Raw genomic sequence first — 26512 nt, 5'->3', positions numbered from 1 at the left:
GAAGGGATCCCCACAGGCCCAGAGCTGCCGGTGACCTGGCCCTCTGAATTCTCTCTCCCTGGAGAATTCCTGCCAGAGCAGGCCAGAAACAGCCTCTTAACTTGCTCATTAAACAGAAAACTCTGGACACCATTTGACTGATGGTTTCTATTGAATGAAGAAGGGAAGAGAGAAGGATTGTGTTTTCTTTCCTTTTTTTTTTTAATAGTTAATTGTATCTTAACATTTTTTTATTTTTTATTTACCTCCCTACCCCCTGGCCCTTGTGCTCGCTGTCTGCTCTCTGTGCACATTCACTGTGCGTCCTTCTGTGTCTGCTTGTCTTCTCCTCAGGGGCACGGGGAACCGATCCCGGGAACTTCCGATTGGTGGCTCACTTGAGCCACCCCAGCTCCCTGGTTTGTTGTGTCTCTCCTTGTCTTTTCCTCTGTGTCTCTTTTTTGTTGTGGCAGCTCTCCGCACGGGCCAGCTCACCTTCACCACAAGGCCCCAGGCAATGAACCCAGGACCTCCCAAATGGTAGCCGGCAGCCCAATTGCTTGAGCCATATCTGCTTCCTGGATATATTTTCTTAGGACCACCAACTCCTCCATGATTGCCCTTTTCCCAGGTCTCCCACATGCCTCAGGGAGCTAAGCTTGCTGGGGTGGGAAAGTCCTAGCGTGGGGTTCCGTGGCGAGGATGAGGCGATGTGTAACAGGTGAGAAAATGGAGGCACAGGCACCTTTGCTTTGGCTGCCAAAGGCCCATGTCACCCCCCCGTGATTGTCTAGAAAGAAAATCATCTGCCAGCTGTGGGGTTACACCTGCTGAGACCTCAAAAGGCAGGGCCTGACTCTGAGGTTATCAGCCTACCCTCTGCCTATAGGAAGGCAGGCACTGTGTCCATTAGGGACCCCAGGGCAGGTAGATGACCCGCTCCTGGGGTTGTCTGAAGAGGGGAGTGAAGGGGTCATTCTCAGAGGTGTGGGCGGGGTAGAGGGACCCGACACGGGCTGGCACAGCTCCCAGGCTCTTTGATGCCAGCAGCAGCTCCCGTACGTGTTGGATATTTGGCTAGATTGGTTTTTTTTTAGTCATGGAATAAGTACCTGTCAAGCCACCACCCCAAACAAAAGCCAGACCTTGGCCATAACCTACATCAGTCCCATCCCATCCCACACCCTGACCTCATCCGCAAAGGAACCATCCCTCTAAGTCCTGGCCATTATCCCTGTACTTTTCTTCCTCTTGGGGTTTATTTCATCCTTTCCTCATGATGTTTCTTTTCTTAAATTATGAATATTGCAGGCATTCAGAAAGGTCTAGAAAATGATGTACGGATACCTACCTGGCTATGTTTTAAATGCAGCAAGTAATTTGTGAGCACCTACTCTGGTGCCAGACCCTGGGATGGGCAGAGTTTGAAGAGATGAGCAAGGTGAGTGGCCACAGTAGAGAAGCCAGTGGGGGCAGGGGCATATAGAGAGGAGCTCAGGGGATCTCCCGGGTCTAAGGGGGAGGGAGGAAGGGCTGTGGGGCTGAGGACTTGTTCCCCTGTCTGCTCCCACCACTAGACTGGGAATTCCTGGAGGGCAGAGGCCTGGGTCCTCTTCCTCTCTGACCCATCCAGTGCCTGCCACAGAGCCAGTGCTCAGTACACGTCTACAGGGTAGACCACAGAGGAATTCTTGGAACAGGACAGTAGGGCCTGTTAGTCCACCAAGGAAGGTCATGAGCAAGTCTTGGGTTTGGAGGGTTATGGGGAGTTACAAGACAGTCCCTTCTGCCTCCGGTCTCAGGTTCAAGGAAATCATTCCTCAAGAGCCCAGTACACCCCTTACCACATCATGGAATGCTGCACTGGCTTGTGACAAATATTCTTGAAGTGGGTTCTAATCTTCTCACACTGCGAGTTCCCTGAGCTCAAGGCTTTGGGAATTTCACTAAGGTCAGGAACTGAATATCCCTCTTCAGATTTGGAGATTCCTGAAGCAGAGACTGTCTACCCCATTAGATTGGGGTGCTTGTCATAAGGACTAGGTCTCTTCCATAAGGAGACACCAGAAGTCGTCTGTCTCCTCTATCAGACTGGGAAATCCTAAGGTCAGTGTTTTTCATTTGATAAGTCTTCCTGAAATCAGAGTCTGTTTCTGAGCTCCCTGAAGGTGGAAGGCTGTATTCACCCCATCAGATTGGGAGATCCAAGGGTGTAGAGTGTTTTGTCTCCCATCAGACTCATAACTTCCTGTGATCTGAGCTGTGTCTCCCCCATTTCACAGGAAGGGCACATGTTTTTTTCTCTGTGTGCTTGCAGAGACAGGAACTGGCTCCCTGCTCCTGCCGCAGAGATGTCGTGGACCAATGCCCAATTTCTCTGAGAAGCCGTGGTTTTTCTTCTTACTGTCCAGCCTGGAGATAACTCACCTGTATCATCCCTTTTATATCACTCTGGACTTGGCCAAGAGTCATCTACCAAAAGCCCCATACATGGTGTCTCCACATCTGTGCAGCTGAGACCTGAGCTGCTGGGGGGCATGATTGGAGGAGAGGAGGCTGTTCCTTCTAATTCCGAGCCTGCTACCATGTCCACAACCTGAGTCCAGCCTCCAGGGACACAGGCAGCTGGACCTAGCACAGACAGAATCTGGAGAAAGCTTCCCCCTCAGTTCACCAAATAAGATTCTTCAGGGACCCGAGAAGAGTGGCAAATGGAATGGAGAGAGGAGTCCTATTTTTGGAATAAACACACACATAACACCTCATTAAAGTTTCCAAACAGTGAGATAAGTAAAACACATGTTGTCTTCATTTTGCAGATGAGGAAATTAAGGTGGGAAGAGAAGTGGCTCGCCTGGGGCGACATGAATAGGCATGGAGATGCTCAAGTGGGACGAGTGCTTTCTACCTGTAAACCGCAGGCTATGTCCAGTTGGAGACCTTGTGGCTTTGTCTTCTAGAAGGACCAATCCTGGTAGGTTCTTGAGTGGCCTGGGTCCTCTCCATCCACATTGTCTCATGGTGGAGACTCCTGCTCATACTGGGCTTTGTTGGATGTGTGGCAGTAGGTGTCCTTCGAGTGGGTGTCCTATATGCCCCTGTCACATGAGAGGCTCCTTAAAGGCAGGGCTGAGACTGTGCCCTCAAACTGGGAGCTCCCCAGAATAGATGCCCTATTTTTCCCCACCCTCTGGGCACTTCCCTAGGAGACAAATTAACTGTAGGAAGACAGCTGTCTCCACCAGGGAGCCCTTCCTCGTTTGTGCATTTCCAGGCTCTCCTGCTTTCCCCTCTTGCCCTTGCTGCCTGCTCCTGGGTAGTCTGGTCATCTTATCTGAAGCTCATAAAATCTCCAGACTTCAGGTCAGAAAGGACCTGCAAAGATCATCTCATTTCCTAAATCTCCTTGGTTATCTGCAGTGAATACCCATCACCCCAGACCCAAAAGAAGTGCTTGGTGGCTAAAGAGAGAGACATGGAGATCTCCTGAAGTCGGACCTCACTTGTGGCACCCCTTTCTCTTTCTTTCAGTTCTCTGATTCAGAGCCCCTGGTAGACATGGGACCTTAAGTGCATTGCTTTCTGTAGTTCTCCCAGCTATTGTCCATCCCCAACTTTTTCTCCGTCTTCCTCATGGGCACCTTCCGAGGAAAGCTGAGGGCGGGGTGTGGGTACTTCCGTCCTTCTCTGGGTGGGCAGTCTGGGCCCATTCTCTTCCACCTGCTCTCCCTCTCCTCTTTTCCACCCCATCCAGCCCACCTTTCCCCTTGGGCTCTAGTTAACTCAATGATGAGGGCTCTCTAGGGCTTCCCAATCCTTCACTCCTGGTAACTGCGGGTATCTCTTGAGTCTCCAAATTCCCACGGACTTTATCATTTTGGGAACCCCAAGGCCCAAGGATCCCGAAGTGATCAGATATCAGATTTGGGTCAAATCCTAGATGGGTCAGGGTAGGTCTTTGCAGTATTGGCCGAGGTGCCCTTAGTTCTTTACAGCAATTACAGCTCTATCAGGAAACGAAAGGTTTTAATTTCACAAGAGTGCGTGCAAATTGCTCATGTTGTGCATTTGCTCAGCCTTAATCAATACGGTAAAAGAATTAAGAGGTCCCAGCAAGACTTGTGATCTTACATAAGCTAATAACAAATGAGTGTGCCCACCGACAAACAGGGCCTTCACTAAAGTATTTGTAGATAGCTGGTAACCACTGTTTATTTTTGTTTTTGTTGTTTTGTTTTTTGTTTTTCTCTGTCATTCAGGTAGTACTAAAGAAGTGTTTGTGGGGAGGGGGAGTTGCATTGCTATGGCAGTTTGGATTTTTTGTTTCTTCTTCTTTCATGGCATCCAAATTACATTACATTACAACCCCTGGTCCCATTAATCTCCATCCCCTTTCCTGCTTTGTTTGTCCCCTTAGCACTTACCACCTTCTAATATGCTGTATAATTTATTTGTCTAATTTATCCCCAGACTCTCCAAACCATAATGTAGACTCTGTTGAAAGCAGGGGTTTTATTTTTTATTTTTTTGGCCTCTTTTGTTCCCTGCTGTATCCCAGTGCCCAGAACGGTGCCTGGTATGTGGTGGAGGCTTAATAAATTGTTTGTTACAGAAAGGAATGAAACCACCTGGCACGATTTTGGCTATGCAATGTGTCTAATTTCTAAAGTCACTTTGGGGCTCTAAAATTCTGTTCCCAGATGTTTGGTATATAGGGTATGCTTCCTGAATGCCCAGCTGGTTGATTAAATAAATGGGCGAATCAAATGTTACATTACAATGATGGGAAATGAAGTTGTTGTCCCATTGAATAGCCTCCCCTATCCCATGGCTGTTTCACAGACCCAGCTGGCCAGAGGAAGGAGGCATGGAAAACAGCATGTATTTTCTGCCCTTATCTCTCCGGCGCATGGCCGATTTTAAAAATAGCTTTTAATGACCATTGCATAACGATGTCACTGTTTCAGCACCATTCCTGAACAGCTGGGAGACAGTGAAGCCCCCTCGTCTTTGTGTGGTGAACTATCCAGCCCAGGGGCTGCGGATCTCCTGAGCCGGTTCACCTACTTCATTTGTAACCCAGCTCCCAGATAGAGAATTCTGCTAAATACTCCCTCTCCCATATTGGCCTCGCCTATAGTAAAGCTCTTGCTACACAAGCCAGACAATTAGAGGTAATTGGGATAATTGTCATTTATTATGGCAATTTGCATTTCTACAGCTGGCAGCGCAGAACTTACAACCCCGAGTTTGGGAATGTGCTTTTTGGATTTGGGCTGAATTCTGCTCTCCATTCTAGAGCCCATTTTAGAGCCAAGCAGGATTTGTCCCTCCTGACTCCCCGGGAGGTCCTTAGGAGGTGGGGCTAGGTGTGTGTGTCTCACCAGCCAATCAGAGAGGAGCATGCAAATTACACCTGGGAATTAGGGAAGCATCTCTCCCATCAGCAGGAGCCCGGGAAATGTCTGCCACCTGAAAGGAGCCCTGAGCCTGTGGCCAGACCCCTGGTGACTGATGTACCCTCTATTGACCAGATGTTTGACTTAATCGACAGCATCGTTTCACTGTCTCAGCTGAGTTCCTCAGACCTCAAGCCTGCTGTTGGTAGGGATTGCAGAGAGGGAGCCCTTTGTGAGGACACTCCACACCCAGCCCACCCAGGGACTTGGGAACTTGCAGCTGCTCCCGCCCTCTGCCACCCTCCCTGGTGCCCAGCTTCACCGGCACCCACTTGTCCTTCTCATGAATGAGGACAGTGTCGTGCGGTGCTTGAGAAAAGGTTGGCTCAGGATTGCAGTTTCCTAGGGCTGAGTCTCTTCTCTACCAGTTGTTGGCTGGGGGGCCTTGAGCAAGTTACTTAACCTGTGCTGCAATTTCCTAATAGACAAAGTGGAGGTAATAATAGTACCTGCCCCATGGGATCCACAGGAAGATTAAAGGAGATAATGCATATGAGGTGCCTAGAAGAGGGCTGGAGACAAATGTTAGGTGTTCTCATTAATAGGTCTTCTCTCTAGCTCTTCTACGAGCTTCACTGAACCTGTTCAGCAAGCCATTCTCAAGCTACAAAGCACCAGGTGTGCCGCAGGAAGCACAGCTAAGGTTCTGTGGGTGTTTGAAGAAGGGAGCAATTGACCTGGTTGTGGGAAATGGGCAGCTTTGTTCTGGGTCTTGAAAGACTGATAGGAGAGATGAGATGGAGGCCCCAGTGAAGCAGGAGAGAATGGGGATGCACGTGAAAAGAGGTTCACAGCAAAGGGCCCTTTATGTACAGGCACCTAAATATCTCTATCTACAGTAAAAAGACAGTGTTGACAATTTGTCAGCAATTTTTCAAGGGACTCGTTCCTCACCTGCAGCTTCTGTGAACCTCTTCCTCTCTTTTGCTATCCCTGGGTAGGGAGACAGAGAAAACATCTTCTGCAGTAGCAGTTCCTCTGGTCTGAAGCTTTACTCCTATGACAGCCCCATCATAGATTTTGTGCCATTTGTTGAGAATGCAATGGCCAAGCTGGAGAAACAATTTTCTTGGATTGTTGGGGGAAATGAAAGGCATTAGATGGCATGGCCTAGAGATCACTAGACCTTTCAGTAACCACCCCTCTCCCCCAGCCTGCCTGCCTGGGAAAGGGATCTGGCTCCCATTTTTAGAGGTGGTAGAACTCTTTAGCCAAAGCTTCTTAGCTTACAAAGAAAAATGTTTTTGTTGCTCTTGTTCCTGTGGGATCTTGGGAAGCATATATGATGTGAACTAAATCATTTGCTATAGCGTCTTTTTCTCCAGTGCATTAGTTAGGATAAAGGAACAGCTTCTCTAACAAAGAGCCCCGAAAGGGAGTGGCTTAAGTAAGATGGACATGTATTTCACTCTCATGTAACAGTCTAGCTGGTCCAGGCTGGTCAGGCAAGTCATATGGACTCAAGTTCCTTCTATCCTGTAGCTTCACTATTCCCTTGGACATTATGTTCAACTGCGTGGTTGGAGCTGGGTTGCTGGCACATTTGTTTACAACTCTTGGGAATTGGAGATAAAAGTCGAGCATAATAGTTTTTCTTTAAAGCAAGGGATACAGAAGTTGCGCTCATCATTTTTGCTTACCTCCCTTTGGAGAACACGAGGTCACATTGTCATACCTAACCTACAAGATGCTGGGAAATACCCTACCATGTGCCCAGTTGAACCTTGGCAGAGGGGTGGAGTATTGTGGCGTAAGGAAGGAGGGCTGTGAGTGCTTCTGCTCTCTATCACTGTTGAGAGAAAAGAAAAAGCCGAGAGTCACTTTATGTTGCTATAAAGTGGGCTGTCACTTATCAATATAGCCATGATTTAAAACCCATTGGGTTGATTTCAGTAGACACCTTAGGGCCGGCCTGTTTTCTGTATTGCTGATTTCGGAGGCCTCTGGGCTTTTTTGCTGCTCCTAAGTATACCTCTAAGTGAAAATATCCACTGCCCAGCTCTCCCTGCCCCTTGTGCACAAGGGTCATCACTGCTTGCATGTAGGAAGAACATCAATTGGCAATGGAACCTCCGTTCTGGAAAATTGCCCATTCTCTGATCTAACCCTCCATCATTTCTATATTCATGTTTACAAGGCAGTTGCCTATGTTTTCAACTGCTCCTCACAGCCACCCAAGCAGGATGAAAGCTGGACAGGCTTTCTCTGCAATTACAGGAAGAGAAAACAGGCCCAATGAAGCTAAGTGGCGGATGAGTTAGGATAAGTTGGGTTATGCATTCATAATAAGCAATTCTCAATCTCAGTACCTTGACATGACAAAGATTTACTCCCCACCCACCCAAAATCCACTGTGGATGGGCCTGCATGACTCTCCAGGGCAACAGTCCTGCATGTGGAGACTCAGAGGTCTGGGCTAAGGTTGGCTCCATCTCCCTGTTGCTGTACCATCTAGATGTTGCAGCCTCCTTGGACCTCATGGCAGGGAAGAAGACAGACTGGATAATCGCCTAGGAGCTTTCCACTGCATTACCCAGGAAGTTGCATACGTTGCTTCTGCTCACATTTCCTTGGCCAGACATCATCAAAGAGCTCAGGACCCTCAAGGGAACTGAGATGGGTCACCTTCTCCGTGCCTGGAAGGGGAGGAGAGCTGGATGTCAGGGAACACTCGTCATATCTGCCACACATATTTGCTCCAGATTCTGTGACAAATTGTGGCACCTTGAGCTTTTCGGAGAATTTTCTCATTTCTGATGTAATCTTTTAGGCTAGACTGGCAATAAGGCAAGCTCCACCTTTCTCAGAAATCACAGCAAATATTTACAGATGTGATAGATAATGTAGTCATTTTGGGGGAGAAAAAGGCTAATCCCATACCTGGAACCTCCTTGTAGGATCCTCGGCTTCTTTCCAGAGTGGGCAGCTCTCTAGGTTTCAAAGCCTCAAATACATAATTAGGATCCCTGCCTTGAATTAGGGCAGTGGTAAAATCCTCTTAAAATACACACATCTCGCTTGGCTTGGAGACAGGATGCACAACCATCGTTATCCGTTCACACCGCCATGTGGTGTTGGTATTCTTAGTGAGCAGAGTGGGAACTAGGGGGTGATGGAGAGGAGGAGAGACGTGGGAGCTGGAGGGGAGTGAGAATGTCCAGTCTGCAGCCTAATCCTGCTAGAGGAAGATGCTGGAAAGCTGTGTGGACGACTGGTGGCTGAGTGGGGAAAAGCGTGTGTGGGGGCATTCCAGGGAGGCCGTTTTCCCCAAGTGCCAAATTACTGTAAGTGTGAGCAGGGTGCCACTGAGGCTTGTAGCTTTGACTGTGACTGTGACCCAAGGAGCACGGCTACTCCTACTTCATTCTTCTCTTGCCTTTCTCGCCTTGGAAGAAGCTCTGAGTCTGGGTCCTGAACAACCATTTAATAATGAGAAACCCTGGAGAACACTCAACTGTCTTTCTTCATTTTCTTCCCTTCTCAAATGGAGAGAAAATTCGTCCCTGCAGGGTTCTCGGAGAGTCGAACCAATCAACAAATGTACCAGCTTTGTTAAGCACAAAGGGCTGAGTGTTGTAAGGGGTTAACATAGGAAGATCATTGTCACCATTATCATCCCCATTATCACCCCTGCCACCGCCATCATCATCACCATTAATTTACTGCATACATGATTGCACACGATACAGAGGTATCATCAATTACAAGCACTCAGAGTCGTAACAGAGTCTGACTATTCCTAGCTTAAGAAGCGATTCTCTCTGCCGTACCTTGGGCTCGTTTCCCTCAGTGTCCCTTTCCCAGGTCCACTTCCTCAGAGTGCAGCGTCTTGCCCTTCTGGCCTTGGGCAGTGAACAGCCTCCTTCTTTTAAGCTGAAATGAATTCATACTTCTGCATATCTCTATTAGTTCGACATGGTGGTGTAACAAATGACCACAAGCTCAGTGGCTTAGAGCAACGCAGATTTATTATCTTGTGGTTTCTAAGGGTCAGGTGCCTGGAACATTTTAGCTGGGTCCTCTGTTCAGAGTCTCACATGGCTGAAATGAAGAAGTCAGGTGCATGCTCATTGGAAGGCTCTCCTAGGGAAATACCTGCTTGCAAGTCCTCTCAGTGCTGGCAGAATTCAGTTCCTTATGGTTGTAGGACTGAGGACCCCACTTTCTTGGTGATTGTCCACCAGAGATCGCCCTTAGCTTCTAGAGGCTGCCCACCAGTTCCTGCTCCTTCAGCACATGCAGGAGAAATCTCGTGTTCTAAATCTCTCCAACTTCACAATAGTCTGTATCCCTTTTAAGGATTTACCTGATTTGGTCAGGCCCACCCAGGATAATGTCCCCTTGGATGAACTTACAGACAATTGAATAGAAAATATTCACATACTTTCTACCCTGTAACATAACGTCATCACAGGAACGATGTCCCATCATATTGACGAGCCCCAAGCCCTCACACGCAAGGGAAGGGGATTATTAGAACTCTGTCTACTACAGTATTCAAGAGGTCTGTATTTCTTGTCCTTACCACTTCTCTCAGACCAACCTGCGCTCCAGTCCAACAGTGTTGAACCTCCCCTGATACCCTAAGTTTGGAAGAGGCAAAGAGGCCTAGAACCCAGAGCCTGAGGTGGCGATCAAGTGCTGATGCTTGAGTGGGAGGTGCAGTTCCAGGGCAGAGCGAGGGAAGGCACAGGGGAGAAAGGCCGGCAAAGACGGGAAGCAGCGCAAGGGTGTCCTCAGCCACTGCTTCGCAGCAACCGCCAGGAGACAGAGCTGATGGCTGCCAGACGCAGCTGCCCCGCTAAGCTAAAGGCTTCTGGAGGGAGGAGGAGGTGAAGTCATCGGCCTGGCTTCCTGTCTCCTGATTTCCACGGGCTCAAATGCCCCGTAGGGAGCAATTCCAGGTTGTGTCCCTGGAACTACTCCACAAGCCAGGTCCCGTGCCCTGGGTGTCGGGTCTTGTCCCGGGCAGGAACCGTGCTTGACCGCACGGCAGTGTTCTGCCGTGGTGGGAAGGCAGGTGAGGCCAAGAGAACATGATGTGCTTGGCTGAGGGATGCAAACTCATCTCATGATAAGGCAAAGGCAATCACACTTTGAGGCAAAACAGAAAGAGGCAGCAGGCCAAGTGAGAGAGAAAAATGGCTCCAAGGCAGAAGCATTGGGGATAATGAGAAGGGGAGAGAGTCAAGAGGCATTAATTTATTTCATTCTGTTATTTACTTTATAAGTACTTTTTATTATAAAAGTAATATTTTTAAATTAAAAAATGGAAGCAGTGCAAGAGTGCATATAATGAGAAGAAAGTCTTTAATTTTTGTCCTAGATTCCCAGCTACATTTCCCAAAGAAACCACAATTTTCGGATCCTTTCAAAAATGTTCTGGCTTATACAATCAAAGATAGATAATGGATAGATAGATATTAACAGATAGATAGATAGATACATATATACATAGATTGTGTGTGTGTGTCCTTTTAGAGAGGTACAAATAGGATCTCACTATACATTAGGATTTCTAACTCAGTATTTCATATATGGGTGGCTAAAGGTGTATATATATATATATAGAGAGAGAGAGAGAGAGTCTTTGGCAATTATGAACGATGTAATGAAATCCTCGTACCTGCATCTTTGTGCATATGTGCGAGTATCTGTGTAGGATAAATTCCCAGAAGCCCTTGGGGAGGCAAGATTGGATGCTTCGGGTGTCCTCCCGGAGTCTTCTATTAATGTCCTGGACTTTCCCTGTGCCTTTGTTTCCCCTTGTGTAGGAGGGAAGACAATGGTGAGCTCTCTAGTGGCCTGGAGTGTCCGTAATGTCATTTTAATTGGGCGATGTACCCTTGGAAGTGCCAAGCTGAAGAGGAGATGGTTCCCAGAAGACCATGCTGATGGCATTTTCTCATTCCTAATCTGGAAGGGGGCTGGGACGTGTTTCATCATCTCTCTGCAGCCAAATGGGTCCAGGCCCAAGACAGCATCCAAACAAGGCCCCCCTGTGTACTCTGGACTCTGCTAAAAGGGCTCCTTGCCTCCTCTGGTTACATAAAGCCACAGGTATGACCAGAGAGCAGAAGAGAGCGCCTGTGTTTCCAATCAGGCAAGGCACGTGCAGGGACGCTGCCTGGAGCTCCAGCTCCTCTCTGTAATTGCCAGGAAACCAGGATCAACGCAGCTTCTCTGAATTCTGGTAATGAAATATCTGCTCTCCCCAACACAGGCCTCGTGGCAAGTCCAGAGAGAGGCTCATTAAATGAAAGGGCTGATAATTCAATCATCACAGGGCCAGGCATAAGCAGAAAGTCCCGCTTCTCCCAAGGGAGGAGCCAGCCTATCGAGTGGGGGCCCAAGGTGAGGCCTGGAACTCCGATCTCGGGAGTTAGAGCTGTGCAGGAAGAGCCCCACATAGACATTGCCCGCCTCTCTTCATGGAGTGGATTCAGTCAGGCAAGCCGTGGCCTAAGATCCACTTCTAGAATAGGGGCTCTTAGCTTGGTGGAAATCACCCCCTTTCCTTGGAGAATCTAATGAACGTTCTGGACACTCTTCCCAGAAGAAGGCATAATCAGCCAGAATTCTGCACAAAATTTCAAGTAATTCACAGACCCAAGAAACCTTTCCGTGGTTTAATGGTTAAAAAAAAAAATCCTCTGTAAGATTATGTCAGCTTTTTCTAGCTCCCTTAGGTTCATTTCCATTCAGTTTTGGGGGAGCAATAGTAGTTAAGCTAATGATAATGTGGGTGGAAATGCTTTTATGCTGTCTTTGACATGAATGACACCTACATCCCACATCTGTGCATGTCTAAATGTTGTTCATGCTTTAGGTTTCATGGCAAGATCTCCAGAATTCATCCCTATCTTCCTCCCCCCTCCTTTGAACTTCAGTGAAGTTCTACTCCTAATGTAGAGATCGTTTGCTTCCTACATCGGGTTGTATGTTATACAACTTTCCTCACCTCTAAAGGAGGGCCATCGCAGCCTGCCCCTCGGTGCCTGTTAGAGAACCTTTTGTTTGTGGTGAGTGCGCAGAAGATGTGTCCTAGATGGATGGGTGAATGATGAATGAGCGTCCTCACTTGGGGGCTGCCGCGGAATAACTGGTCTGTGCACGTGGGATGAAGCTGGACCTTGAACAAACACAGGGTACTTGGCCTCCCTGCAAGTTTCCAGCCCAGAGGCGTCCCCCACTCACACCTCCTCAGGGACATAGAGAAGGCTGTTCCTCGAAGGAGATGCTCCCCGCTCCCTCCCTGGCAATAGGCTCAGGGCCTTCTGACATTTAACTCTAGTGCAATTTGTTTGTTTTCACCCAAGCTGAAAATACCCATAAATGTCACCTGCCTTTGCTTCGCCCTCCTGACATGTGACTTTGATGGGCCCGGAGTCGGCAACACGAATGAGCCTCTCAGGTCCATGAATTAACAGGGAGGTGCAGAGCTCTGGGAGGAGAGAAGTCAGTGTGAAGGGGGTGCAAACAAGAGAAGGGCGAGCACAGGGTTGGAGATGGTGGGGCAAAGAGGCTATTTTAATTTGCTAAAGGCTGCAAATATACCAGAAATATACCAGAGCAATATACCAGAGAAGGGTTGGCTTTTATAATGGGGATTTATTAGGCTAAAAGCTTACAGTTGTGAGGTTGTGAAAAGGTCCAGATGAAGGCATCATCAGAGCTGCTGTCCCGCTGAAGGTGGCTGCTGGAGAGCCGGGGCTCCTGCTCACAGGGCCAGGCATCTGGGGGCCTGGGCTGCTTTTCCAGGTCTCGTGGCTTCAGCTTCTGGCTGCTCCGTCTGTGGCTCCCTTTCCTCCACGTTCCTCTCTGAGCCCCTGGGGTCCTTCTCTCCGTTTCTGCAGCTTGTTCTGTGTGTCTCTGTTTTCAGTCCTCTGCCTATAAAGGCCTCCAGCAAGAGGACCAAGACCCACCTGGGTCATCCCTCGCTGAAGCAATCAGTCAAAGGCCCCCAACTGAATACAATCCAGTCAAGTGGTACCACGCCCAAGGAATGGGTTGGATTCTAGAACATGTTCTTTTCTGGGATCCACAAAAAGCTTCAAACTGTCGTGGATACTGAGGCCAGAGGCTGCGTATGGAGGTCAAGGAAGATGGTTCTTCTGTCACTTCGACCCAGCACCATCAAATGGAAAGATGACTCAAAAATCTAATGCCTCTTTTGTTTTAAAGGATTTTTCACACTGCCTTGCAGATTTTCTAGTTATTTCCTTATCTGTGTCAGCAATTCCTTCTGCCTACTACATACATTTCTCAGGAACAGAGCTGGGATGGTACCTTGTACTTTTTTGGTGATTACATCAGTTAGGAATACATTTCATCTTGATTGATTAAAAACCCCAAAACAAAAATGGCCTAAATTCGATAGAATTTTATTTCTTTCTCATATATGAAGTGCAGGGAGAAAGATCTGTATTTGAATTAATAATATAGTACCAAGTTAGTCTCCTGTTTTGCCTGTATCCTATAAGATGTTATAACTGGGAAAAGTGGAGCAAACAATAAACAGGAACTCTCTGTATTCTATTTGCAACTTCTTTCATGCCTTAGGCTATTTCAAAATAAAAAGATGTAAGTAAAATGCAGGGAGTCTGGGGCTATATGGTGGTGCCATGATTGCCAGGTACAAGGTTCCTTTATCCACTGTTTTGCATCCTTGACATATAGCTACCACCTCGTGGTCCAAGCTGGCTGCCCCAGCCCTGTCCATCGATCCCCATTCCAATCAGTAAGAGGAAGGGACAAAGAAGGGTGTGCCCTTTACTTAGGGACACTTTGAAGACGTCATGTAGTACAATTTACTTAGCTCCTGTTGTCTAGAACTTTGTCACATGATCACATGTAGGTATGAGGGAGTCCAGGAAATGCAGTCTTTATTCTGAGCGGCCTTGTGTCCCAATGGCACGTGGGCATTCTTGCTGAGGAAGAGGCCAACAGGAGGCTGCACAGTCGCCTGGAGGAAGAACACAGCGCTGGGGGCCAAGGCAGAGCTGGCGGATTTGACCCTCCAGCCTGACCTTCCCGTGACCACCCCGGCCACAGCAGGAAATCCTGCCTGCAGCAAGAGAGAACTGCACTTCCTCCCTGACCTCCAGCACTTCCTCCCAGCTCCTCAGCACTGCCTGGGGCGCATCTTTCCTGGCTCTGTTTTATGTAAAAGGGCGGGAGGCTCTTACGTGGTGCGAATTAGGAGACTCTAGTAGAGGCTTCCCATCTTGCTCTCAGGGCGTAGTGCCTGAACTTTCTGTGGGAGCTCAGTTACTTGGTCTACGCAGTGCAAAATTCTCATTTAGCATGATCAGCCAGTAATAACGTAGCCACCGATTTATTTGATCTTTTTGGGCGTTGCTGAAGAATAAGGCTCCTCGAAGGTTAGGGCTGGAAGGGGAGGCAGAGACCTCGTTGCTCCCACACACCCTTCCCATTATGCGAGGGCAGTAGAGCGCGTGGAGGGCTGCGGTCACGCTGTGGCAGACGTGGGCCTCTCGTGCCATCAGCTTCCTCTGATCTCCTGGTGGTCACAATCACTATTTTTTCACCCAACCTGAAGCTGGCTAGAGGGGAGCATGGGTTTGCTGAACGCACTAAACTCTGGGGACTTCGGAATTAGAACCAAACACACCGGCTTCAGCCAAGTGCTGAGTCAGCTTCTCCTGATGTAAGAGTGAAGTTTCGAGCTCCTTCCCCAAATCAGCCAACCACCCTGAATCCTGAGGCCCAGGGGTGAGGGTGAGTCGAGGTGGGCTCACACTCCCGGCCCCCACTGGGGGGAGAACACTGCTCAGGAGCACCCTGCCCCCCCCACTCACCTGCCTAATGCTGGGCAAACTCTGACCTTTGACCCGTCAGGGCAGGGGATCCCTATCCTGAAACCATGGGACCTGCCCCCAGTTTCTCCAGTTAAATGTTTGATAATGAAGTGACTTTTTTTTAAAAGATTTATTTATTTTATTTATTTCTCTCTCCCCTCCACCCCCACCCTGTTGTCTGTTCTCTGTGTCTATTTGCTGCGTCTTCTTCTTTGTCCGCTTCTGTTGTTGTCAGCAGCACGGGAATCTGTGTCTCTTTTTGTTGTGTCATCTTGTGTGTCAGCTCTCCGTGTGTGCAGCGCCATTCCTGGGCAGGCTGCACTTTCTTTCGCGCTGGCGGCTCTCCTTACGGGGTGCACTCCCTGCACGTGGGGCTCCCCTACGCGGGGGACACCTCTGTGTGGCAGGGCGCTCCTTGTGCGCATCAGCACTGCGCGTGGGCCAGCTCCACACGGGTCAAGGAGGCCCGGGGTTTGAACCGTGGACCTCCCATGTGGTAGACGGACGCCCTAACCACTGGGCCAAGTCTGCTTCCCTGAAGTGGCTCTTTGATTACCACTTGGCAGGGGGCTTGTGGAAGTTTTGTGGGCTGGTTCTCCTGGAGGAGGGCAGAGGTGAGTCCCTCTGACCGTGTGCACAGAGCTCCAGCAGAGGCTGGAAGGAAGAGTGGCCGCGCACTAGGAGGGTGACCCTGCGCAGCTCACCTAAAGCCCTCTCTGGGCCTCAGTTCCCCAAGTGTGAAATAAGGGCGATGATCACACCTACGCCCGTGGGGCGCTGGGGAGAGGAAGTAGGATAAGGCCTGTGTGACGCATAGGGTGCACTTTCCAGTGTTCACCAGTATGGATGAGGAGGATGGGGGTGAGTCAGCTCATCTGAAGTGATGAAGAGTGGAAGTATCTGAGCCAAGCTCAAGGCTTCTGAGAATTTGGCAGAAAGATAAAGGTTTTTAACGATTCTCTAATCTCGGGTCCCCAGTTAAATTCAGGTGGAAGAAGACATCACAAGAAGGTGACAGTTTTGTCTGTGGGGTTGCTAAAAGGTATCAAAATTTGGGGAAAAAAAGAGACTGGGAATCTATGTGAGGCCCCTCCTGAGTCAGTGGTTAATGTCATAACATCCCAGCATCTTTCAAGCTAATTAATACCCACGTTTACACAAGGGAAACCGAGGCACAGGGAGAGAACATGTTTTGCTTGAAATTAATGAGAAGGTCAGTGGGGTCTTTCTCTTGCGAAGAGGAAATGGAAATATAGCGATACTAGTCTAAGGTGAAATGACCCTGCCCTCAGAGGCCCAGTCTACTGGGGGAGACACAGCCCCTCCCCTCATGGAGCCGCAGTCTGAGGGGGGACACAGCCCTGCCCCAGGAGCCCCAGTCAGAGGGGGGACACAGCCCTGCCCCAGGAGCCCCAGTCAGAGGGGGGACACAGCCCTGCTCCAGGAGCCCCAGTCAGAGGGGGGACACAGCCCTGCCCCAGGAGCCCCAGCCTGAGGGGGAGACACAGCCCTGCCCCAGGAGCCCCAGTCAGAGGGGGAGACACAGCCCTGCTCCAGGAGCCCCAGTCAGAGGGGGGACACAGCCCTGCCCCAGGAGCCCCAGCCTGAGGGGGAGACACAGCCCTGCTCTAGGAGCCCCAGTCAGAGGGGGAGACACAGCCCTGCCCCAGGAGCCCCAGCCTGAGGGGGAGACACAGCCCTGCCCCAGGAGCCCCAGTCAGAGGGGGAGACACAGCCCTGCCCCAGGAGCCCCAGTCTGAGGAGACACAGCCCTGCCCCAGGAGCCCCAGTCAGAGGGGGAAGACACAGCCCTGCCCCAGGAGCCCCAGTCAGAGGGGGGAGACACAGCCCTGCCCCAGGAGCCCCAGCCTGAGGGGGAGACACAGCCCTGCCCCAGTCTGAGGGAGGAGACACAGCCCTGCCCCAGTCTGAGGGAGGAGACACAGCCCTGCCCCAGTCTGAAGGGGGAGACACAGCCCCTGCTTGTAAGGGACTTTCAGTCTGAGGATGTTAGCAGGGCAGATTTTGTTTCCATCTTTCGCCCCCCACCCTCCCTCTGGAAGAAAATGATTGCGCCTTCCTTCTGTGCGGGTGCTCTGTCTTGTCTGATAGATTGCAGGCTCCCAGAGGACAGAAAGGAACTACATACTCAGACTCGGTATAGAGCCCAGCACAGCAGGTGCTCATAAATATTTATAGCTGCTAACGATTTAGCACAATAAATACACATAACCCAAGTGACAGCAGCTAATGAGCACAGCACATAGCAGCTGTGCCGGCGGGCCCGTTGATGGTGAGGACAGACGTGCTGGCAGCGGAGTTGCTGGAAAGCCTGCAGTGAGCAGGGCGGGGAAGGGGTGCCCTCTCTCCTCTGTGGCCCCACAACGGGAGGTCAGGACGCACTGACCAGGGCCATGTATGACATTCAGGGGCCCACGTCCCTTTTGACTTCGTGACCCCTTCCTCCATGACAAAAATAATAAAAATTATATTTTACAACCATACTGTATTAAAGCCAAACATAATCCAGGCTGGCTTATATCCAATTTGTTCTTCTAATTTGTCTACCTGTGCCTCGTGGCCAAGTCGGCGGCGCCCTGTGGAGGGAGCTTCTCTCCACCTCGGTCACCTCTCCCCTGGCCGGGAGGCAGCACCAGCAAACTACACGCAAAACTACCCGGAAGCTGGAGCCGCTTCCATTATTCCTCCCCACGCCAGCTTCATTTGCATTAATTCCTATCCAGATACCCTACAAGGACAGAATTATTTTAACCAGCGGCTGAAATCCCCTGGGGTTCCTGAGTTCTACAGGAATGTTGTACATTTTCGCTTTTCATTTCAGTGGCAATCTAAAATCCTCTCTTTACCACAGTTTCTCTTTGAGAACAGCCATTTGCAATTTAAAGATAGTCCACAGAATAAGAATTATAATGGGTAACATTGTTTGGAGATTATACCCTGCCCTGCTTAAGTGTTTTATACATATTAACTCAGTTAATCCTCCCAATTCTATGGGATTGTTTAGTTTTACAGATAAGGAAACAGGGTACTGAGAGGTCAAGCAATTTGCCCAAGATGACACAGCTAGTAAGAGGCCCAGCGAGCATTCAGATTTCGAATTGGGGCATTCTGCAGGATCTGTGAGGGATGTTTTCCTTTAAAAGGTTACTGTAAAAGTACAGCTCTGTTACATTACTTGTTGGTTCCCCTCTCTATCCAACCACAATACCTTGAATATTTGTTCTTCCTTCTAGGACATCCTCTATCATTTCAAAGCCACAATTTTAGTACCATCTCTTCCAAGATGTTCTCAATTGTCCCAGCTGTGGGCAAGGGAGCGGGAAGAATTCCCATAGCATGTTGTCACTTACTTTTCTCTCTACCTTGAGATAGTGTTGTCTGTGATGGAGTAGGACACACCTGGGCTGGGATTCCAGCTCTGCCTTTTGTCGTAAGCCCTTGAATAAGCAATGTAAGTTTCCTGAGTCTCAGTTCCAGTAAAACAGGCAGATAGTATCTGTTATAGTTTGCTAAAGGCTGCCAATGCAAAATACCAGAAATGGGTTGCCTTTTTTCTTTTTCTTTTAAAGATTTATTTATTTATTTTCCCTCCTTCCCCTCCTCCCACCCTGCTGTTTTTGCTGTGTGTGTTGTCTTGTCTTCTCATTTTCTCTCCTCTAGGATTCACCAGGATTCGATCCTGGAGAGCTCTAATGGGGAGAGAGGTTCCCTGTCAACTGCACTGCCTCAGTTCCTGGTCTCTGCTGCACTTTACCTTGATTCTCCCCTTGTCTCTCTTTTGATGCATCATCATCTTGCTGCGTGACTCACTTGCACAGGGCACTGGCTCACCAGGCGGGCACTCGCGCAGGCACTGGCTCACCGCGCAGGCATGCTTTCTCTCTTCTTTTTCACCAGGAGTTCCTAAGGATTGAACCCAGGTCCTCCCATATGGTAGACGGAAGCTCTATCTCTTGAGCCACATCCGCTTCCCATGGGTTGCCTTTTATAATGGGAATTCATTAGGTTATAAGTATACAGTTCTGAGGTTGTGAAAATGTCCAAATCAGGGCCTCATCAGAGATGCTGCTCTCCAAAGGTTGGCTGCTGGTGCTCCTGGACTCCTGCCCCACGGCAAGGCAGCATGGCGGCTGAGGTCTCTGCCTGCCCCACCCCAGGCCCGTTTCCTCCCCAGCTCAGCTGTGGGTGATCAGGCACAGCTCTCCCCTCGCCTCGGGGCCTTGTTGCTTCAGCTTCGGGGGGCTTCACTAATTCCAGCCTCTAGCCCCCTCTCTCAGCCTCTGAGCCCGTCTGTGTTTCCGCAGCTGCAGGCGATCCTGGAGTCCTCTTTCTCACAGCGGGATAAATGACAGGTTTTCCTCTCCCCTCTCCTCCATTTATATAGGTCTCAAGGAAAAGATTAAGAACTACCCTGGGTCCCGCAATCTAATCAAAGGCCCTTAACAGAAGTAATTTTATTAATAGGTCCCACCTACAATAGGTTTACATGGACAGGAATGGATTCGCTTTAAGAACCGGATTTTCTGGGGGCCACAAAAGACTCAAACGAGGATGGCATCAAGTGGTTTAAATGAAGATATCGTGTGGAATGTGCCAACCCAACCTAGGCACTTCCCTCTCCTGCTGGATCGCAGTTCTCCACGTGCACGTCTGTGAGCACCTCCCGAGAAGAGAGGAGCTGCCCCGTCCAGCTCTGTCTCCCTGCTGCCGTGTCCTGTGTCGTGACTGCGTAGAGAAGATGCTCAGCTGAAACCTGACTGAATGACTGCACGCGGCCGCTGAGCGAAGCATGTCCACATGTCTGTGCGGGTGGGCGGAGGGGGCTCAGGAAGGAGGGACGGACTGCGTGTTCCAGACGCTGGCTCCAAAGACCCCAGGGAGGAGGTCAAAGAAGAAACAAAGAGAAGGAGAAAGAAGAAAGAGGAAGAGAGAAACAGAGAAGGAGGGAAGATTACGGAGAGGAAGATGGATAAGGAGACAAGAAAGAATAAAAGGAAAGCGAGAAATGAGGCACTGACTGAAAAAAAAAAGGGAACAAAGGAACCTGAGGTTCAGATTTGGGGACACAGAGGTTTTCCATGCCTGAGTGGCAGGGTGGGGTGGACTAGGGTGGCAGGGGTGGACTAGAGTGGCAGGGTGGGGTGGAGTAGGGTGGCAGGGTGGGCCGAATCCTCAGTGCTCCCCAGGCACATCTCACCCAACCAAGGCTGGAAATGCTCTTGATTGGTGATATGCCCCATCTGCCTGAATTTCCCACATGAGGAAACTGAGGCACAAATTGGGGAAGTGGCTGAGGTCCAAGGCAGGGCCAGATGGGGACCCTGTGCTATCCTATTCCCATTGCATCAGGCTGTAGGTGGGAGTCAGGATGCTCATGGTCCAACATGGAGAAAGACATTAAGAACACAGAGAACAAATCCCAGGGTAACAGAACCTTATGTTGGCATCATCCTGGTGGCTTTTATCTGATCAGCTTGTCAGTGCTTAAGAAGGCTGGTTTCTGTAAATGGCAAAAACAAATTTAATTCAGTTACAGCCCTTGAATTGAAGGGTTCATTGTTTCCAGCAAACTCATCTTTCTTCTCTTTTTCCTCTGTTTCCCTTTTCTTCCTTCTTTTCCTCCTTCATTTTCTTATACTTCCATATGGTTTTATTTTCCAACAACTCATTGGGAAAGTTGACAAGAAGGAAGGGCTCTCTAGGCTGGTTTATTTTCCATTTGCTTCTCCAAAGACACCTTCCATTGCTTTCTGATTTGTATGGTCAAGGCCATGGGTGCAGCCTTGCGTCTGGCTTAGTGCTGGGCTTGGCTGCTGGGAGGCCCCAGCAGGAGGTGAGAGGGTGGGGTGACAGAAAAGTGCTTATTTCCTCGGCCGGCTCCCTCCCAGGTGGAAGCATGTCAAGGGGTTGTATTTGTCTATTTATGGCCACTGCTCCCACGGGGCACTGTTTCTCCTGTGGCTGTAGCCCCAGCTGGGTTCTTGAGACTTGCCCTCTGCCTCTCCCCCTTCAGGGCTAGGGGTGGAAGTCTCCCCTTTGGTGCTAGCCCCTGGGTGCTGCACCATCCCTTGTGGGTCCCCCTGCCCCTAACACACCTCTGTCACTCGTCCCTCCATTGAACTCCCTTTGGCTAAATCCTTGAGTCATCTGTTTCCTGCCAGGACCTGTCTCTCTGCTCCTTCTCCCAGAACTGGGTGGACACAGGAGAGCAATGCAGCAAAGGAGCGGGGAGGAGCACCCAGCTCCATTTGTTCTCTGGGAAGTGAGAGGAAGCAGCTGGGCTCAAGTGATCTCTGGTCTTTGGGGAGACTTTTGAAGGGTGTGCAGAGGGGAGAAGGATGGGATGCTGACCTCGCACCCATCCCCCGAAAGACTTGGGAGACGTGCCCCACACCCCCTCCTGCCCCTCTAGAGGTATCTTGGTGCGTACCCCCAGAGCTGGCGGGGCACGTGAGGAAGGGCAGCCTTTGTGGGACCCTGCAAGTGGCCACTGCTGTGGGTTTTCCCATGACTAAGTCTCTGCTGGGAATTTGTGGGGGCTATTAAACAATAAAGCTCACCCCACTGGAGAGCCTGCCTGCTTTTATGTGCCTTGGTTTCCTTTAAGCCTGGGTTGGCCAATAAGTGAGGATTCTGTTCCAAGAACCCAAGCAGCAACATGGAACCCTTTGTCCATAAAAGCGATCCCCATTGCAGCAGGCCCTTCCTGCTGCCCACGAGCAGGCAAAATGAAACAAGCAAATAAACTCCCATTAAGAAGCAGATTTCATTTTCTAAATTCTTATGGTTTTAATAATCAGAGGTGCTATTAGGAGCCTAAGATTAAATATGCCAGGCTTGGTGGCATACCAAATGCACAGTACCAGGGCCGGGTAATGACAACAGGCCTCTGTAATGAGACAGTGTCTTCAGAGCAGCTTGGGAGCTCGAGGAGAACCTAGCCCAGGCTGCCCCTGCGGAGCCCAGGTGTAGACGCACAGGAAAGGGCAGTGTCCTGGAGGCCTCGGGATGCAGAGGCGCCCAGAAGTGGGGCAGGGAGAGACGAACAGAGGAGCAGATGGATGCCCCTAACATCAGCATCAGCCTCACGAAGCAGAACTTTGGGCTGGAACTTAGGATATAGAGTAGACACAGCCCTGTGCTCAAGAGCCCCAGTCAGAGGGGGGAGACACAGCCCTGCCCCAGGAGCCCCAGTCTGAAGGGGGAGACACAGCCTTGCCCCAGGAGCCCCAGTCAGAGAGGGGAGACACAGCCCTGCCCCAAAAGCCCCAGTCAGAAGGGGGAGACACAGCCCTGCCCCAGGAGCCCCAGTCTGAGGGGGGAGACACAGCCTTGCCCCAGAAGCCCCAGTCTGAAGGGGGAGACATGCCCTGTCTTCAGGAGCCCCAGTCTGAGGAGACACAGCCCTGCCCCAAGAGCCCCAGTCTGAGGGGCGAGACATGGCCCTGCCCCAGGAGCCCCAGTCTGAGGAGACACAGCCCTACCCCAGGAGCCCCAGTCTGAGGGGGGAGACACAGCCCTGCCCCAGGAGCCCCAGTCAGAGGGGGGAGACACAGCCCTGCCCCAGGAGCCCCAGTCTGAAGGGGGAGACACAGCCCTGCCCCAGGAGCCCCAGTCTGAAGGGGGAGACACAGCCCTGCCCCAGGAGCCCCAGTCTGAGGGGGGAGACAGGGTCTTTACCTCTAGTGACCTTCAAGTCAATCCATAAGCATGTGCTTTAGCCACAGTGAACTTTAACACTATGCCAGCCTTGGCCTACTCTCTAGCCTGGGCGGCTTGAAAAAGAAAAACCAATTTTCATTTTAGCCTGAACCAAACATAATGAGGAGAGTAAATCAGACAGTGAATATTCCCCAGCCTAATGAAACGAGTTTAGGATTATGTGCGCTTTGAGTCGCCCACCCACTGCTCCCTCCACAAGCCCCGTCCTGGAGAGCACCATGCACCAGGCCTGCCCCCATATGGGCCCTCACCAGGGGTTAGGGGTGGGCTGTGCCTGTGACAGTGAACCTGGGAGGGCCTTGAGACTTAGCGTGGGGGAGGAGGTGAGGCTGAGAGGCCGAGGCTGCCCTGAATTTGAACCTGCCTCCCAGGCACCCACGTTCACCCTCCGAGGTAGGAAGGAAGCGTTCCCTCATCCGGGCTCCGAGCTGGAGCCTTGCTTGAGGCTTCAGGTGGTGGAACCGAACAATGCTTGAAACAGTCACCGTTCAATTTTTAACTCGTACCTGAATTAAAGCACCCGTCTAGCTTTAGACACCAGAGCACCCACGTACTCACACCTGAGGGCTGAGTGGGGGCCGGCAGCCAGGAACGGGGAGGAAGGCTGTGGCCCGAGCTGGTGCCGAGGGCTGCCAGCCCGTGGGCTGAGTCCCCAAAGCAGGGACGGGTTGCAGGCGGCCTTGGAGCCTCGTGCCTTTCCAGTCGAAAACAGGGCACCGAAACGCACAGCTGAACAAACCAGCTCTGCTGCCCCGCCTTCAGCTCGCGCAGCCTGGTTCACCGCACAGCCCTCCATTCAGGAGACACGCCTGTTCCTCGCTCGCCTCCATTCATGCCACACCCCCTCATCCTCACTCGGAGGCGTCTCCAGCCGTGCGCTCAGCCAGGCACGCCTGCTTCCGCACAGCCCTCTCCATCCACGTTCTAGCGCCCTGTCCACCCCCCCACGGGCCCCGTCCGCCCGTGCACATTGCTCGTTCACAGGTAGGCTCGCCCCTGTCTCAAGGTAAACAACAGCCCGTTGGTCCACGGCCCGGGCTGCAAATGCCTTAGAGAGAAGACGTTTTCCATTAAACCGTGACTACCAGCCCTTCACGTGTGAGCTGCTTCCTTCCTCAATAAGTTACTACTGCTGGTTAGTTAGTGATAATAATGTGCACTGCTTTCCTGTTTTTTCCCACCAGTCTTCCATTTCTGCAGTGGTCCAGGCTCATTTGGTACCTCCTGCAATGTCAGTTATGACTAAGACATTTGCCTTGGGCAGGATTCCCCAGAAGTGGACCCTCAAATTAGGACTTGGGTGCACGTGGTTTACTGGGCAGTGACTGTCAAAACACGGGCATGTGATGGAGAAGGCCAGGAAGCTGAGGGTATGGGAAAAAGAGCAGTCACTGCCAAGGACAACTGGGGACCTCTCAGAGACTGTGCAGATCAAGCCTGAGTGTTGTGTCGACCAAGGGGGGAGGAAGTCGAGGTATTTATCCGCCATCTCCCTCCCTGGCACTGGTTGGGGGCTGCTCCCTGGGGACATTAATTCCCCAGCACACCTGGCCTGCCCCACACAAGAACGAGTGTGCTCCTGCAGTGAGTAAGCATGTACAGCGTGTCAGGGCGGGCAAAGGGCCGGACTGTTTGTGCTAGAGCTCAGAGTCATTCACTCATTCACTCATTCATTCACTCCCCAGCCATGTTCCAGGTACTGCCCCTGCTCCTAGGGACCCAGAGCTGAACAAAAGACACTCCCTGCCAAGGAAAGATCCCCAGGTGAAAGGTAGAAGACAGGCAGACACATAAAATAACTTTGCAACACAGTGAAAGCAATCGTAAATGTGTTAGCACCGAGGCCTACTGCTGGCATGGAGAACACAGAGCTGCAGCTCCGAGCTTAATAAATTACTTACGATCACAACTGCTTATCCTGCACAGTGCACGTTTACAGGGAGCCTTGAATGCGCTCCTTCCACCCTTTTGATCTTCTGGATATCATGTCCCCTTTTCTGTCCTGAAGCCCATGCTGCCAAAGGCGGCTCTTCTTACCGAGTTTATGAAGAAGGTTGGGGGTGCAGGGTGCCGCCCGTGTCTCCATGGCCTTGTCTGGGGACAGCACAGGAAATGGCCTTGCCTGTTCCCTGGAGGCATCTTTCTGCAGTCCTGAAGCTAGACCCTTCCTCAGGGCCGGGGGCTCCAGTGAGGGCTTTGCGCTCTCTCTTTCCCTTCAAACTAGAAGCTGTGACTCCAGCATCAGAACAGGCGCCCCTTGAGGTCCCCACTTATGCCTCCCTGTCAGCCTGGGAGCTTCCTGAGGTCGGGGCGCTCTCCTTCTCCAATCCACATGCACGCGGCTCGCACACACCCACCCCTGCACACCCCAGCGCGGGGTGCCCGCTGCGGGGGATACTTCGGGAAATCAGCATCCTGACGCTAACTCGCCTTTCTGACCCTTAAAGGAAGCCTCAGACTCTCCCTTTCTGAGCGTCTTCAGGGAGGCGGATGAACTGGGGCAGGGCAGGGATGGAGGCTTCGCAATGGAGCCAGCTCCTGGCGCCGGTGGCCGTTTCCCTTGACAATTCCAAGACCAGAGAAGCAGCCCCTCCAGCCGCCATCTGGCCCCTGTGCTTCCGCCACCCGAGTGCAAGTCCAGTCTCCCCTGCCCGAAGCCATCCCGCCGAGGGCTTGCCTCGACTGGTATTTTGGGGAGCGGCAAGGGCTCAGTGGGGAATGACTGGGAAGAGGCGAAGGCGGCTGCCTCTCCGTGGCAGATCTAAGCCTGCAGCACCCTGGAGGGGCATTTGCTTTTACCTGAAGTGGAGACAGGCATCTTGCTTGATGTACAGGCTTGAGGGGCGGGAGGCTGGTTGCTATGGTATCTTTTAAATGGAAATCAGGGTGGAGAGATAGCGCGGCGCAGATCATGCCAGCAGATCTGCTAAATGTTGCCTGGAACAGCTCGAGGTGGTTGTCACAGGGTAGCAGGGCGGGGAGCTAGGGGAGGGGAGGAGGGGCTGGGTGGGGCCACGTTTGTGGTCACCGGCGTTCAAGGTGAGGAACAGGAACTGTCCTGCTCTGCCATCACGTGCTTCATTTTTCCACCCTTTGTTCCCGTTCTCCATCTTCTTTTTGTTTTTTTTTTAAATATAAAATCCCAGCTGGAGACTCCGATTACAAACCGTCAGCCTAGTTCCCACAACGCTGTATTTACTGCCGGTGTGATGTGCGCACCTGTGGATCCCCAGCGTCAGGGCCTGACTGCTGGGTCTTCCTGAGCCAATTCGGGCTCGCTGCTGAGAACACCGGAGCTCCCTGCAAGCGAGCCCCGAGCAGGAAGCACCAGGGCCCACATTCTGTCCAACAGCCGGGCTCTCACTGTTACTAAGCAATCCTATAGTGGAGGCAGCCAGTTTCCGTGTACACCAGGCACACGGAAGCCTCTGGAGGGGCCTCCTCCCGCCCCGAGACCCCCGAGCCAGACAATCCTTAGTTGAAATTGTGATTCTTCCTAGGAAAGCTGAG

At 51.1% G+C, this 26512-nt stretch overlaps 1 protein-coding gene across 2 annotated transcripts in view; it reads left to right on the top strand.

Moving 5' to 3' along the window:
• The window catches only part of LRFN2 (leucine rich repeat and fibronectin type III domain containing 2), a 178950-nt gene that overhangs the window by 110969 nt on the left and 41469 nt on the right, over positions 1 to 26512 (top strand). Inside the window, exon 2 of one of the 2 annotated variants that reach the window (XM_058306679.2) lies at positions 2799 to 2953. The exons of the other annotated variant lie outside the window; for it this stretch is intronic. The gene's annotated coding sequence lies outside the window, so the exon portion shown is untranslated. The remainder of the gene's footprint in view (positions 1 to 2798; positions 2954 to 26512) is intronic. 2 annotated transcript variants of the gene reach the window in all.

This window comes from Dasypus novemcinctus, chromosome 11 (genome assembly GCF_030445035.2).
Source record: "Dasypus novemcinctus isolate mDasNov1 chromosome 11, mDasNov1.1.hap2, whole genome shotgun sequence".
In the NCBI taxonomy this organism is placed as follows: Eukaryota; Metazoa; Chordata; class Mammalia; order Cingulata; family Dasypodidae; genus Dasypus; species Dasypus novemcinctus.
The sequence above is the reverse complement of the archived record's forward strand: the minus strand, read 5'-3'. Positions and strand labels throughout refer to the sequence as shown.